Source organism: Chaetura pelagica, unplaced genomic scaffold (assembly GCF_000747805.2).
Source record: "Chaetura pelagica isolate M959 unplaced genomic scaffold, ChaPel_1.0 scaffold87, whole genome shotgun sequence".
NCBI classification, from domain to species: Eukaryota; Metazoa; Chordata; class Aves; order Apodiformes; family Apodidae; genus Chaetura; species Chaetura pelagica.
In genome coordinates, this window is record NW_009954189.1 from 802,881 (window position 1) to 818,991 (window position 16,111).

A 16,111-nucleotide genomic window follows, 5' to 3' on the forward strand; every position below is an offset into this window, starting at 1 on the left:
CAGGAGCTGGGACTGCCACATCATTGTGTGGTTTCATGTAACAAAACCTGCAACACTCAGAACTTCCAACCCCTGAAGGCCCAGTCCATCCTGGAGGCAGTGCATTAAACTAAGAGAGATACAAAACACCATTGTGGTCACTCTTTGAGGACAGGGACCACGTTTCGGGTGTTGCCCAGACCACTCCCCTCTTTGGGTGTCAGGAAGGTCCATTTTCAAACACAGAACAGGAGAAAAAATCTGCCAGTTCCCAGCTTCCCCAGTGCCACGGAGTTTGGCACTAAGCAGCTTTTTGCTGCCTGGTGTCTGGCAGTGCTGGGTCTTATTTTCAACAAGCCCCATTAAAGGATTACAAGAGCCTAGTTAAAATAATGCCCTTCAAGCTTATTCATTATTGGAAAGAAAACAAGAATAAACAGAAAAGGTTCTATCATCCACAATGTTATTCCTTCCAGTGCTTTGAAAGAAGAAAAAAAGAGCAAAACTGGCGAGTATTAGAGAAATATATAAACACACACTTGTCTACAAATATAAAGTAAGTTTTGTTTCATTTCTGGTTTATAGGTTTCAAAAAAAATCAACAGCTCCCCCCCCACTTAATCTAATTACTCCTGATACTTTGCCATCGCATTAAAAGTTTTACCTCTTAGAAATAATCAATTAGAAAAGAAAAGGAAGAAATTCCAAAAGTGAGTTGCTATATTTACCCTTTTAATAGACTTTATTAAGCCTGGGTTGTAAAGCCAAGGAGTTTCACATCAGCCGGAACAACAACAAAAAGTTAAATTGTAAATACTGTTTGCCACAAGTGGTCACGTTTTCCATATAAAACAGCCTTGCTTGGAAGGCTGGATGACTCAATAGAGAGCTAATGGAGCAGGGAGCCTTTCCCCTCAAAGCTGCCAAGATGAACCTCATCCAGACTAGGTCAACAGCAAACACGGAAGGACCCAGTTCTGCAGTTCACAGCAGAATTGTGCTTGTCAGCAGGTCAAACACAGTCTGTTCCTTCTGCAGATGGAGCAGTCAAAGACCTTGAGTGAATGGGAACTGAGCAGGATTCTCAGACCTCAAGATGGCAGCTCAGAAGACTCTGGGTACCCTGATTGCTTCACCTTTTGTCCATTACCAGATCACTTGAGAGTCTGAGCAACCTGATCTAGTTTCAGAGGTCCATGGGTGCTGCAAGGGGGTGCTGGACTAGATGACCTATAAATGTCCCATCCTACCCCAAACATTCTATGATTCAATGGTTCTATGATTCTATATTTCTATGATTCTGTGATTCCATGATCACTTCTTCTCCAGAGCAGAGACATCACCATGCCAGGCTGCTTATCTGCCACATGTCAGAAGTAAGTCTTCTGGTGCTCTGGGTCACTTCATAGGAAGAGGGCCTCATGGTGCTATGTGATGAGGAGCAGTGATGGGCCTCATGGTGCTATGCGATGAGGAGCAGTGATGGGTTTGGGTGGAAGTGCAAAGCTAATCTGCAGTGAGTTGGGCTCCTCTGAAGGAGGACCCTGTTAGATTTATCATCAGCAGATGTAGTTCCATGACATTTCACTTAGCAGGTCAGTTTCTGGAATAGGTATCCCTCTCCAAATCCATGTCTGACCACTGGACCAGCCCAAAGACCCTCCTTGTCTCCCCCAGATGATCTATATAACAACCAGGCAAGGATGAGGTGCTCTTCTCCCACAGAAGTCCTTGAATTCCAGAAATTCATGTTGTGAGGTAGTGTATTTGTTTAAGAGTTGTAGATAGATCTGCTTTTTGAATCATGCTGGCTAAAAGCATCCACAGATTCTTGTGACAAGGAGTTTCAAAGCTTGTCCAAGTACTGTACATGCCACATGCTCATTTCATTTGACCCTTTCCACTTTTTCTTTTCACCTCACCACGTTACAGTCCTCTGTTACCTCCTGACAATCCATCCTGAACAGTTCTATTGTTTTCGGTGATTCCTCAGAGGCAGAATGTCCCTTCCTTTTTGTCTTTCATGTTGCCTTTATCCAAAAGTATATTTCAATCTAGCTTATTTTTAGCCCTTGCTTAGCTTTACAACCTTCAGTGAACAGAAATACTTTGAAACATACTGGTCTGAGACTGAGAGGGAAGGAGATGTTTTCTTCAGTCCAGTGGCTTGTTCCTGTCTATCTTCATCTCACAGTCACACCTGCACTGACATCTATTCCCACCAATTTCAGCTGCCTACTTTAATCAGATTAACAGAAGCAGCACCAAGGCTCACCCTTTAATTAAATTGTGGGTATTATATTATATTGAGATCCATTGTTTTCTTTGCTGTATACCAGCCCAAGTTCCTTGGAGACAGGAATTTTGCTATGGCAGTCCTAGCCAGGCTCCAAGGTCTGCTCTCTGGCCCTGAGGCCATAGTATAAAAAGTTCCACATTAGCACTATTAAAGTCTTTTACCTCCAGAACAGTGAAGCCACATCCTGACTGCTTTTGGGTTAGGTCCCTGCAATATATTCCCTAAGAGTATTCAGGAATGGTTCAGGAAGATGGTAGTTGACCAGGACTAAAATTGTGCCATGAATTGTTCTGACAGTTTACCAGTATTCAGTTGGAACTGAATGACTGGAAACATTCCTTGGCATAATCTGTTTAGTTAAATTGGTGCAACCATCCAGCCTTGTGGCTGAAGAGGGAAAAGATCAGGCTCTTCAGATCCATCAGGTTTCATTTGGTGAGTGTCTCATCCTTCTGAGTATCTCAGCCTTGTGAGTATCTCATAAGAAATGCAACTGTTCTTTCCTCAAGCTTCCCCACAGCTAGATCAGGGAGCCCTTGGTGAAGGGGCAAAAGCCTGACTAGGTCCCAAAGCACTAAGATTTGAGAGTTAATCTGATCTAATCTCATGTGCAGCCAGCCAGCAGAGACTTTAATCTGCTCATCATCTAGAGCTCATTTCCTTCTCCAGCTTTATGGCTGCAGAGCAGGTCTCTGGCCTTGTAGATGTTCACTTCCAAGTTTTAAGAGTTAAGTCTATACATTCCATTTTCTCTGTACCTGAGACCAGCCACTCATTCTTATTCTTGTGGCATATCTTCCTAAATTCCTGAGGCCACACTTCCTGTTTTATCTTGCCAGAATGTGCTAAATCAGAGACCCTTGTCTGAAGAAGATGAGATGACTTGTAAGATATCTGATCTTCCATCCCTTTGCCCAACATGGGGCAGTTAGGAAGACGTAGGTCATAGAGTAGAAGATGGAGATGCATCTTCACAAAGAGTGGAGTTCACCAAGCACATGCATCCCACATCTGGAACAGCAGCCCAACCCTTTTTCTTGCTCAGAATGGAAGTAGCCCTTTTGTCAAGCAGTATGTAGAGCTGTTACATTTAGAACCAATGATATATTGTTTACCAAAAGACCTTTGGATAGCTGGCAGTTAAAGGAGAAAAGAACCTTCAGGCCAAACAAGCCATGGTATAAGGGAAGGACAATATTTCTGGTCAGTCCTTGGCTTAGTGTTCAAATTCCTATTTTGCACATTCAACAGGCATCCAACATCAGTCTGTCCAGAAGCAGGACTGCAAAATGAGCAAGTTCCTGAGATTCTGAACTGTAGACATGTCAGGGTGGCTGTGTCCAGTAAACATAGACTGAATCATAGAATCATAGAATAGTTTGGGTTGGAAGGGACTTTCAAGATCATGTAGTTCTAACCCCCCTGCATGGGCAGGGACACCTCCCACCAGCCCAGGTTGCTCCAAGCCCCATCTGACCTGCCCTTCAACACTTCCAGGGAGGAGGCATCCATAATCTCTATGGGCAACCTGGGCCAGTGTCTCACCATCCTCACACTAAAGAATTTCCTCCTCATGTCCAGCCTAAATCTCCCCTCTTTCAGCTTTAAACCATTACAGATCTTGATTCTTTAATCTTGATTTAGGAACTCCACCAGCTAATGGAAACATGATTGTCATCAGAGATTGAGTATAATCCAGACTCCTCTGCAGCTAGTTGAAAGGAGCCCATTATTTCTAGGAGACTTCTTGCTTTCAGCTTCCTCAGAAGGAACAGGTGGGAAGGATGCTCCTGAAATCAGGAGACAGCCTATAAAAATACCTGAAGTTTAGCCTTGTCAAAACTAAAAATAAATAAATAAACAAATATTAAGCAAAAATGGGAGAAAACCAAAAGGAAAATTCCTTGAAATTTGGCAGAGGAGAAGGAGACTAGAAAGTGGAAAATGCTAATAAAAGTTTTAGTTTCATTTCTTCTTAGGAAGAATTTCTATACTGGAAGAGTGATCAGGCACTGGGACAGCCTGCCCAGGGAGGTGGGTGAATCACCATCCTTGGAGGTATTCAGGAAACGTGTAGAGGTGGCACTTCAGGGTATGCTCTAGTGGCTGAGATTGTGGAAGTTTTTGTGGGTATTTTTGGTGAGGTGTGTTTTTAGTTTTTCATTTTTTTTGTTTAGTTTGGGTTCAGTTTGTTTTGAATTGATGGTCGGACTTGGTGTTCTCAGAGGTCCTTTCCAACCAGGACAATTCTGCGATTCTGTGATTCTGGACATGTGGGTGGTGTGGATGATTCTGCATTTTTTTTCAGGCAGCAGAATTGATACTTAGGTTTTTCCTTGACCTTTGTTCCAAAGAGACATTTCTAAGCACTTGCTCAACTTTGCGAGCGCATCGGTGCTCTCCTAGAAATCCCTGGTACCTCGTGTTCCAAGATGAGCAAGTGTTTAAGCACTTCAAGCTTCCAGGATTCAAAACAGATCACAGACAGCAAAGCAAACATGCAATAAACACAATTGCTCACTCCCAAAAAGAAGTTTTGAAATATGTAATGTTTCTTTTTGTTCTTTTCTGAGAAAATCCCAACTCTTGGAGTCTGGCAATTCTGGGGGAAACCTCAGGGTTCATTAGGAGCCAGAAGGATATTACTAGCTTGTGTAATTGCCAAGCAAGTCTCAAAAAGGCTATCAGCAAAGTCCAAAGTCTTGACCTTTTCTTGATAAAAATGCTAATGATTTTCAAGACCATCTTGTGACTTTTTAACCAAGAGAAGTAAAACTTCAGGCCATGGAAAACTGCAGTGGGAGCTTTGCAGCAGCAAAACACAATGTGTTTCTTCTCCTTGAGGCAAGAAAGGAATGGCAGAGATGGGGGAGAAAGGAAGACCTCCATGTTTTATTAGTATCGACCTCTCAGGGTCAGCCATTTAGTTTGATGGCTGAATTATGTCATTGTCATAGTGTGAAAATATTCCAAGGGAAGTATACCAGGATTTTGGGATAAATGAAAAAAAAAATAAAAATCTGTTATGTTTCTTTACAGCATAAAGTATGGAATTATCAGAACCTACTTGTTAAGCTATAAGTTTAGATACAGCCATGGTAGAGTTTGTTTGAATTTAATTGTAAATATAGCTGTGTACTCAGTAATGCCAGGGACATGGGGAAAAGAAAAGAAACCATGCTGATCACTTGAGTTTGAGAAAAAAATCTATATGATAGAACATCTTTGCTACCTAGAAAGAGATTTAAAACTGTTAGAAAAGAACCTTTTGCTGCCCCATTCTGGGAAATGGAACCTTAGCTGCAGTCCCTATAAACTCACAGATCTCATCCTTGCAATACTTGATGCTCATTTCTCAAAATACTAAATATTGGCTAATTTCTCAGCATGAAAAATGCCAGTGTTGGCACTGGCAGTCTAAAAATAGTGGCTTGTTCTTCAAGGAGGAAATAATGGTGCAGCTCACAGAACGTGAAAGCACCCAAGGCTTTTAGAAGAGTATTTAACTAAATGACAAAGAACCTCAGGCTTTGCAGAAAGAAAAAAACTTACAACATGAGCCAGCTAAGAAGAAACAAGAAAAAAAAAGAAGCATATTTAGCCTGCAAATTGAGGGAGCTTTAATATAGTAAAAACTTAACAAAAGCTTTTCTGTTCATGTCTGGGAATATTCAGAAAACTGGCCACCAAGAAAAGACTTTGAATTTTCCCCTTGCAAAAAAATGTGAAGCTTGCCAAGACTGACCAGCTGTGTCTAGTGTGTTTATGCAAAAGCCTTCACCCAGTTTGGGAAAGAGACATGGCCACAAACTGCAAAAGGGTGATGGAAAAGCTGCAGCCAGAATTTTGGAGGAACAAGAGTTAACTGCAACTTCTTATTCAGGCTTGAGCATGGACTAATATTTGGAGGGGGACACGAGCTACTTAATATTTAATAGACATTGATATTGGCTTAAGTCTGGCAAACGTTGGGACAGGCAGAGAACTCATGGAGTCACATAACTGAACCTCCTGATTTCTTGCTGGTGGTGATAGTCACTGGGGAATGTGTACAACCCCAGAAGTGGGGAAAACTGAGTCTGAAAGTTAGATGGTTGCAATACGAGCTAGTCCAGCAAGGTGGTGAGCTCATAATCAGTCTGGATTTGCAGATGGTTAATAACCTTGTGATTGGTGCCCAGAAAAGCTGTGGAAATTCCTTTCAGAGATGTGGTCCATTTGGAGCCAATGATCTGTAGGCAATCTCTTCTCAGTACATAAGTGGTCTTGCTGCCAGAGGCAGAAACTGTTACACCAGGCATGTTCAGGGATACTTGTCCAGGAGAGCTGGGAAATGCCAGAAGATTTCAAATTTAGGATTTTTAACTGTTAAAATTCTCATTGGTTGGAGGCAAGTGGCAAGTTCTGGTTTCAACCCAGTGGATGGCACCCATCATGTTAGCACATCTTTAGCTGCTCCTGAAAAGTGAGCCAAGGCTTATTGCATAAATGAACTCAATGAATTTGGACTGAAATGAGCTAGGAACTAATTGTGTGGACACCTAACCCAGCATTTTCAAGGAGGAAAATATGTATTTCATCCAACAGAGCTGAGGGAGGTAGTTTGTGAAGTGCCTGGACAATTCCTGACTCAGCACAACTATAAACTCCTGGCTGCTTCCTGTCACTTCACTTTTCTTCCCTCAGTTGCTTAATTAAATACTAGGTAAAATTAATCAAGTCCTAATTAATTTTCACAGCCCATCATGTTCTGGAGACTGTGAGCTGTCCCTGCTTGCAATGAGGGACACTGAGGCATAGAGAAGGACATTAGTTGCTCCAGCTCATATAACTCAATATTAGGACCTGTCAAGGGACTCATTGCATGTAGAGGCCATTCCAGCCTTGGGTTTCATACCTGGGTCACCACACGTCAGATTAGTGTGATGCCACATGAACATCTGGTCTTGTGTCCTCTCTGAATTACTCAGACATATGCAGAAAGGAGAAAAAAACCATAAATCAGCTGTGGACAAGCTCAGGGATTTTAGATACGAAGAGCCAGACTCTGCTCCAAGAGGTGTAAATCCCTGGAAACCCATGCAGTTCCTCAACAATCATATCAAAGCTATTTGGATGACAATCTGGCTTTACAGCCTTTACGTTAGAGCACATAATTCCCACATGAAAATCAGTAGTTTCACCCTTTTCAGGAGACTCAGGTCACTTGGGTCCTGGAGAGAGGATCCTCCTCCTCTTCTCTTGGTGTCATCAAGAGATTAAAACAAGGCTGCTGGCTGAATTCACCCTCGTCCCCTCTGCCCATCACGGGGAGATTTACAGCTCTCACTGCATACCAGAGAAGTTAGAGGCCATGCACCTCATCAGGACCTGTTCCCAGTTTATAGTTACTGCTCACCAGCCCCACTAATGATCCCAGATAATCACTCCTTGAATGTTCCCAGTCACCTTGACTTACTGCTCTCTCCCTGTGAGTCATGTTATGAGTCCACACCATGGTATGCAGGGAAAATAATAATAATAAAAAAGAACAAGTTTTCTTGCATCTGGTTTTAATTACCTTTATTTTTAATTAAGTTCTGTGGCTTTAATATCAATAACCCTGGCCTGGAAAGAGTTGCTTTGCTTGGATGTTTATTCTCCATAAAGGCAAATATTGCATTTCACTTATCCCATCCCATCCATTGTGACTGTATCAAATGCTACTGGAATTTGCTGAGCTCCTGGTGGTCATGGTTCATAGAGACTAGGCTGGGCAGTTCAAGAACCTCTTATTCACCTGGAAGTCAACAGCAAGGTCCTCCCTCTCTCTGACTTTTGATTTCAGTGGTTGAGAATTCTTCATGTAGCTAAAAATATCAATTGAAGATAATGGTCTTCTCAAGAGATTGGAGAGCTGAAAGGGACAGCTGGAGTAATGAGTGAGGTCCCATGAGCAAGACCATATTTTAGCCTGTGGGTATTTACATACACACCACTAGCACCTTGACCCATGGCAAAGACACTTGGGTGATGCAGTCAGCAGAAATAAAAGACAGGGCAATTAAAAGCTGATAAAAGGAAATGCTTTTCCACACATCACAAAAGTAGGCCATGGAGAGCACTAAAATGGGAATGTAACAAGATTCAAGGAGTGGGCTTTTACCAGGCTAGAAAAAAAACAGGCACTCCATCACTAAATGTGAATGGATTAAAAGGTTTTATTAAACCTCAAGTTTGAGGCAATCTTGATCTATGAGAGACCTGGGACGAGCCTTAGCAGGTCACAGCTTTTTCCAAAGTCTCCTCTGCAAGGGCTGGCACAGCTCACAGTGTGAGAGAGAGTGCACGCCAGGACCAGACCCTCCTGTATCTACATAGTTTGCTTTCAGGAGGGACAATGAAACAGAGTAGACATGTCAAAGCTGGGCTGTTAAAGTTGTTGAAGTGTAAAGAATCGTCTAAGCTATGGCTGTGGATTTACACAGCACTTGGAAAGTTACTGTTCATTATATTGCTGAGCAAAAATCAGGTGGTTCTGTAAGCTCAGGGGACACTTATTTTCAGACATCCTTCTAACACTTGGTAGTGTTAGATTAAGAGTTGGACTTGATCTTAAGGGTCTTTTCCAACCTAAATGATCCTGTGACTCTATGATCCTTGTGGCCAGGCCTGTAAAATCAGATCTGCAAAAAGACTGAATCTCTCCTAGAAGTCAGTGCTTAGGTTGGCATCCTCCAAAAGATGTGTTTCAAGGCCATGAGTGCATCAATGCACAGTCATCACTTTGCCATCTCTGCACACCCTCCCCCCATTAACCCAGGAGCTGGATATAAGCTCAAGCTCTTGGCAGCCTGATCTGGGGTGGATGTCCCAAATGTGGCTGGTAAGGACAGTTAATAGACTTGGGTGTGGCCAGGGTGTATTTGACATAGACTTAGACTAGATTTAATGAGACATTTTTTAGTGTGAGGGTGGTGAAATACCAGGACAGGTTGTAGACTCCCCATCCCTGGAAATATTCAAGGTCATTTTGGACAGGGCTCTGAGCAACCTGTTCTAGTTGAAGCTGTCCCTGCTCACTGCAGGGGGTTGGACTAGATGACCTTTAAAGGTCATTCCAACCCAAACTATTCTATGATTCTATGACATGCACAGAAAAAACCAGAGCATGCCCAGCCATATCCCAGTTAAAGCTGTCCTGGTGACTGGAACATCTTGGGACCCCAAGAAAACATCCTGGGTCATGTGGCCCCAAATGGCAAGCTGCATCTTGGCATCCCTCTGAGGCTGAAGCAGAACTCTGTATTTTGGGAGATGCCCACTCTCAGATCTGCTGATGCCAAACTATAAGATGCTCCAACATGAATTTGCTGAAGGAAACACAGCACCTCACAGAAGGGATTATCAGCAGCTTGACACATTACCTCTTGATTAGCAGATTGCTTGTTGGTTCTGTACCCTTAAGCTACAATCAGGGTGGTTTCCTGACCATCTGAAACTCTACAGATGCCTGAGAGGGTTGCTGTGTGATGTAACCTGGAGAAGAGAAGCTCAGGGTGCCAGGGAATAAAAAGATAACATGGGCATGTCACTGTACTGCACACCCCACCCAGGTGAAAGACCAGGGCACCTATAAATTATATTATTATAATTAAATTATTTCAAGGACCTCTGTTAACACCTTGGTGAAGCTCTGGTTGATGTAGATGAAATTAATGCAGGGATCTCTGAAAAGTCTCAGACAATAGTGTCAACATGCTAAAGAGACTGATCATTTTCATGGAAATATCTGTGATTTTGGTATTATGACCAACACTGAGCACCAGAAAAAGGACTGAAATAACAGGGGTGAAGCAGAAAGGAGAAAGTGGTGGATGATACAGAGTTGAATGGGTTGGGAAAACCTTCCTGAATTCAAAAAAAGGGTGAGGGATGTGAGGGAGAACATAACATCAGTTATTGTAAGCTTCCAATCCTTTGGGGCTTAAACAGTCAGCAAGCAGAAAGTGTCTTTAAGAAAGCATCTCTAGAAAAATAATTGAAAATATTTAGCAGCCAATGCCAAGAGTTTATTGCCCAAAATGCCCCAGGGAAATTCCAGGGCACAATGGCTGGTTTCAGATTCCCTGAGCAGCTGCATTTCGGCTTCCCAGAAGAGGTCAGTCTTTCCCAAGGATTTGTGGTGAGTTGCCCACCTCCTCCAAAGGAAAGCCTTACAGGGAACAATGCCTGGGTGGATAGAAATAGGGAATAGCAAAGGCCTGCCCGGCCCCAGCTGCAGCCTCAGGTGAAAGCCAGCTCATTGCAAGTGTGAACTCACCTGGGTAATCTGACAAACAATTGACCTAATGTTCCCAGGATGTGGGAATTAGCACTGCCTTGGAGCGAGCTGGGGGACGAGATGGGAACAACTGTGCTCAGAAAAATGCTCACAATTTACACTTCCTTTCAGTAAAATCTGCTTTCACATGCACACACAGTAAAAATCCTTTCCCCTCCTTTAATGCTCTGCCCCAGACCTGGAAAAGACTTCTTGTAACAGCAAAGATGGGTCTTAAGAAAATAGAATAGAGCAGAAAAAATAATGGAGCCATGTTCCCTACACAGCAGTTATACAATTACTAAATCTGAATTATGCCTCCAACCCAGGGAAAAATCCTAGCACCCTGCTCCTCCAGCTGTGAAAACACAGGGCCCTTCCACCTGCACTATCAGGTAACACCTCAACCTTGTCCCATTCATGTTTTTCTAGTCCTCCTGTGGGCTGAGCTTTCACTGTGGGCTGTCACAAGTCCTGTAGAGTTGATTCATCCTTCTGGGTTTATGTTTTTATAGTCTGGGGATGCTGTGATAAACTTCTCAACAGGCCAATACTGTGATGATTGCCTACATTTGGAGACATCTTGAAACCATTTCTCTGAAAGATCATCCCTCATCTTTTTTTATTGGTGTCTCATGCAAATTTTAGCTTGGAAGGCCTGGAAGGTCACAGTGATGTTAACTCTTTCAACACTGGTGATTTTGGTGGATATAATGGCTGTAAAGGTGGGCATGAAACTCATGTGGGTCTTGGGCTTACTGCAAAGAAGGACATATAAAAAGGAATTCCAATGGAAGAAAAAAAGAAGGTCCAATATAAGAAACAAAGAAGAGAAGAGAAGAAAGATGAGGAAACAAGAGACATTCAAGATGTACTTTAGGTGGACACAACAAGAATTTGCTGCATGGTGAACTGACCTATAAATTACTGGATAAAGAGCAGTTCAGAGCCTTATTTGAAAAGACATTTCACTCCTTATAAGCTGGTCCTAAATATTTCACCTCAGAAGGGTGAATGCTTTCTCCTTGATCTCCAAATCTCCCATTGACTCTGGACTACTGGCAGAATACAACCCTTGTTTGTACCCAAAGGCATTTTAAATGCAGGATCCTGCCTGCTTCCTTGTATGGGTTGGCATTGCTGGGCAACCCAACACTCATGTCACAACACCAGCTTGTCAAAATCTTTCCAATCAGGTCAAAATGTTCCATTAGGATATTTACAAAAAAACAGAGGGGAAACTATTTCCTTTCATTTTAATGTTGTTCACTTTTCTTCACATGTCAAAATGGCAGAAAACTTTTCAAATCTTATCCCAGCTGTTTTTTCTCCCCTGTTATTTAAGCACATTTCCTTGCTGTCAGAAGGACAATTTCTTGGTTTTTGAAGCTATCATGGAATTATGGAATTGTCAGAGTTGGAAGGGACCTCCAGAGATCATATAGTCCCACTGCTCCATTAAAGCAGGATTGCCCAGAGCACATTACTCAGGACTGCATCCAGGCTGGACTTTCTTTAGCAGCTGCTTGTCTCTCTCAAACTGGGGAGCCCAGACCAGGATGCACTTCTCCAGATGTGGGCTCAGCAGGGAAGAGTAGAGGGGATGAATGACCTCCTCAACCTGCTGGCCACACTCTTTACTGTCTACCAGGACTCCCAGATCCTTTCCTTAGAACTCCTTTCCAGCAGGTCCAACCCTAACACATTTTGGTGCATGGTGTTCTTCTTCCCCAGGTTCTGGACCCTACCCTTCCCCTTGTTGAACTTCATTAGTTTCATCTCTGCCCAGCTCTCCAGTCTTTCTGGGTCCATGGATGGCAGCACAAGCCTCTGGAGTGTCACTACCCCACCAGTGAACTTGCTGAGGATACACTCAGTCCCCTTGTCCAGGTCATTGATGAACAAGGCCTGACTGAGTATTGATCCCTGGGGGCCACCAGTGGTTACAGACCTCCAACTCAGCCTTGCTCCATTAATCACAACCCTCTTTATATGTGGTTATCAGAATTGCATGAGCAAGGGTGGTAGCAGCTTGATTAATGACTTTGGCCTGATTGTGTGTTCTTGTTCCGTTTCTCTGGGTGTATCATATGACTGGTTTAAGGACTTCTTACCTGTGTGCAACTGGGAAGATCAGGCTTCTACTAAGAAATCTATCTGGTTAAATACATCCTTCTCCATCTACACTGTTAACCTGTTTCATTCCATGTCAGTGAAGCTCCAGGATGAGCTAGAGTCCATGGATGTGGCTCATCCCATCCTAAAATCACCATAGGAACTGGATGAGAGGAGACACGTACGTTACTCATTGCCTATTTCTCTTTGTGTTAAGGGAATCCACATGGAGAAGCTTATCTATAGGCACCTGAATTACAAGTTAAATTAGATCAATCTCCTCCCAAATTTCTATCTAAACTCTGTCATTAGCAGGAAGTCCAGACTAAATAGTAATGATCTGAGCAGCACTATTGCAGTAATAGCCTGGAGAAGGTTTTATTCATGTGGAACTTGTCTGGGGCAAAAAAAATACTATAATTCCCTGTAATGTCCCAGATTTTTTTCAAACCAAAACTTTCTTATAGGTCTTGCTTTCAAAGGATAAATGACTTTTCCCATGATTATTCATCCCTGTATTATATGTGGTGTGCATCTTTGGCTGAAAGTTTGACATTTCAGCTTGCACTTGCTTTCCAAATTGTATTTCTCCTAGGCTGAATGAGGTATGTCTTCTGTATCTTCCACAAACTTTCTCATAGGGGAAAAAGTTGTTTGTCTCATGTTTCTGTTTTCCTTGTCAAATTGGAAGGTAACAAGATGCCTTTTCTCTGTCTGTTTGAAAAATCATGGTTTTGTTACATATAGAGCATCCTCTCCTGACGGGGATTGCTTGGTACTAGCCTGAGAGAAATCACGAACACAACTTGTAAGTTGCAATTAATTAATTAGACCCAGTTTTAAATATCCAGTTCTGAGTGAGCTAAAATGCTCCCCTCAAATATTGATCTTATTCCAGTTAGGAATTTTGTCCAGATAGTAACATCTATGTTGCAGGAATATACGTTCAAAGAAACCCCTTCAGCAACAGGTGAATAAAGAAGAGAGATTGGTGGGTGGGCAGGAATCCTTTGTATAAAAACAAATCCAAGGAATATGCTTAAAGCTTTAAAGTAATGAAAATACAAGCACAGGAAGGATAGTTTGGTAGAGGAAGAATTTAATCAGTAGCTTGGGAAACAGCTGTGATCAACCCATATGTTCCACTCTGCCTCCAAAGTTGTTTTGGGCATTTTCCACTAAATTAAATAGTGATTAAGACTGTGATCAAGTATGCTGAGCAATGCTAGATAACAAGGAGGTGAATTTCAGGCTCAGCTGGGAAAAGGAGCAAACTGGAACTGTAGGACTGAAAAAAAAAGGGAAAGGACAATAATATTTTTTGTTTGTTTTGAGAAAGGACAGTATGAACTAGTGGTCTATTACTCCAGAGCTCTGTGTTTAAGTCCTAACTTTCTCTAAGGCTTTCTGTATGCCCCTTGGCACGTCTTCATCACTCATTCTCTCCTCATCTGCAAAAATGCTGTAATAGTATTTTGTTTTGTTTTCAACAGCCTTTATCCATTTTGAGTATAACCTTCATTTTTCCTGGGAATGAAAAAAGAAAGAGCAAACAAGAACACACAGGCCTTTTGGAAAACTCACCAGATTGATGGAAGGGGTTTTGTGATACTCTTCAGCTGCTTCCACTGAGCATGTGCCTTCTGACAGTGTCCTTTTTTGCCCCTAATCCCTTTTGGAGGCACAGCCCAGAACCTTAACACAGCACCAAGACTCTGTTTACATTTCACTGCTCCATTGGCCATGTATGGCCACTGTGATGGGTTGATCTTGACTGGCTTCCAGGTGCCCACCCAGCCACTCTCCCACTCTCCTTCCTCAGCAGCATAAGGGAAGAAAATACAGTATAAAACTCATGAGTCAAGATAAAGGCAGTTTAATAAAGAAAAGTGAAGGACACACATGGAAGCAAAAAGAAGCAAAGATATTTCTTTTCTACTTCACATCAGCAGGGGATGTCCAGCCACTTCCAGGAAAGCAGGACCTCAGTACCTGAAGGCATTGCTTTGGAAGACCAACACACACACACACACACTCTCCTTTCTCTTAACTGTTATTGCTGAACACATTGTATGGTGTGGAATACTCCTTTGGTCAGTTTGGATCAGCTGTCCTGGCTCTGTTCCTTCCCTAACTCTTGCCCACCACCAGCCTACTGGCCTTTGGTGGGTGACTTGGAGAGTCAGCCTTGATGTTGTTTGAGCACTCCTCAGCAGAAGCCAAACCCTGGGGTGTTATCAACACCTTTCTACCTACAAATAAAAAGCCCAACACTGTGATGGCTGCTACAGGGAATGGTAACTCCAAAACATATAACTTGTGCAGCCATGATCTACCTACTTTAGGAGTACTGTGTCCAGCTCTGGAGCCCTCAGCACAGGAAAGGCATAGAGCTGTTGGAGAGGGTCCAGAGAAGGGCCATGAAGATGATCCCAGGGCTGGAGCAGCTCTGTTACGAAGACAGGCTGAGAGAGTTGGAGCTCTTCATCCTGGAGAAGAGAAGGCTCTGAGGAGATGTTAGAGCACCTTCCAGTGCCTGAAGGGGCTCCAGGAAAGCTGGGGAGGGGCTTTTCACCAGAGAGGACAGTGATAGAAAAAGGGGTAATGGTTTTAAAGTGAAAGAGGGCCGATTTAGGTTAGGCATAAGGAAGAAATTCTTCACCAGGAGGGTAGGAAGGTGCTGGAATGGGTTGCCCAGGGAGGTCGTGGAAGCCCCATCCCTGGAGGTGTTCAAGGCCAGGTTGGATGGGCCTTTGGGCAGGTGTCCCTGCTCATAGCAGAAAGGTTGAAACCTGATGATCTTTAAGGTACCTTCCAACCTTAACCGTTCTATGGTTCTATGATAAATCCACCAGAAGCTGATGGTGCCATGGCAGCACATGCAGGTTATGCCAAGCAGTTACAATGAAGCTTGGGGAAAGAAGTGAATGGTAAATTCAAGCTGTTGCTGTCAGCTGTTGTCCTCGTGGTCAAGAGCTGACATTTATACAGGACAGGGGTTTGACTCACCTCACTTTAAGTGTCTACGGTTGAGTTATCCAGAGGAGAGAAATGTTTAGGGTATGATGTATTTGACCTACTTAAGATATCAGCTTTTAAGTGATAAACTGCATTTGGATCCCACTGATGTCTAACCCAGTGCAGGATTTCCCTCAACTGGAGTTGAGGGAGCAGAAAAGCTTGGTGAGCTTTTACCCCTCTCAGAGTAGCTGGTGCTTTGCCTCCCCCAGATGCAAGTTGGAAACAAAATTTTAGCTCTTTCTGCTCCTCCCTCACCCCCAATCCATATATTTCCTCTTCCCAGGACCAGGATCAAGTTTCTCTCTCTTCCCACCCCCACCCCTCCCCCCCTTTCCTGAATAAAGGAATCGATTAGAAATTTAAATACTATGAGTTACTCCTCTTTGCCCCCTTTC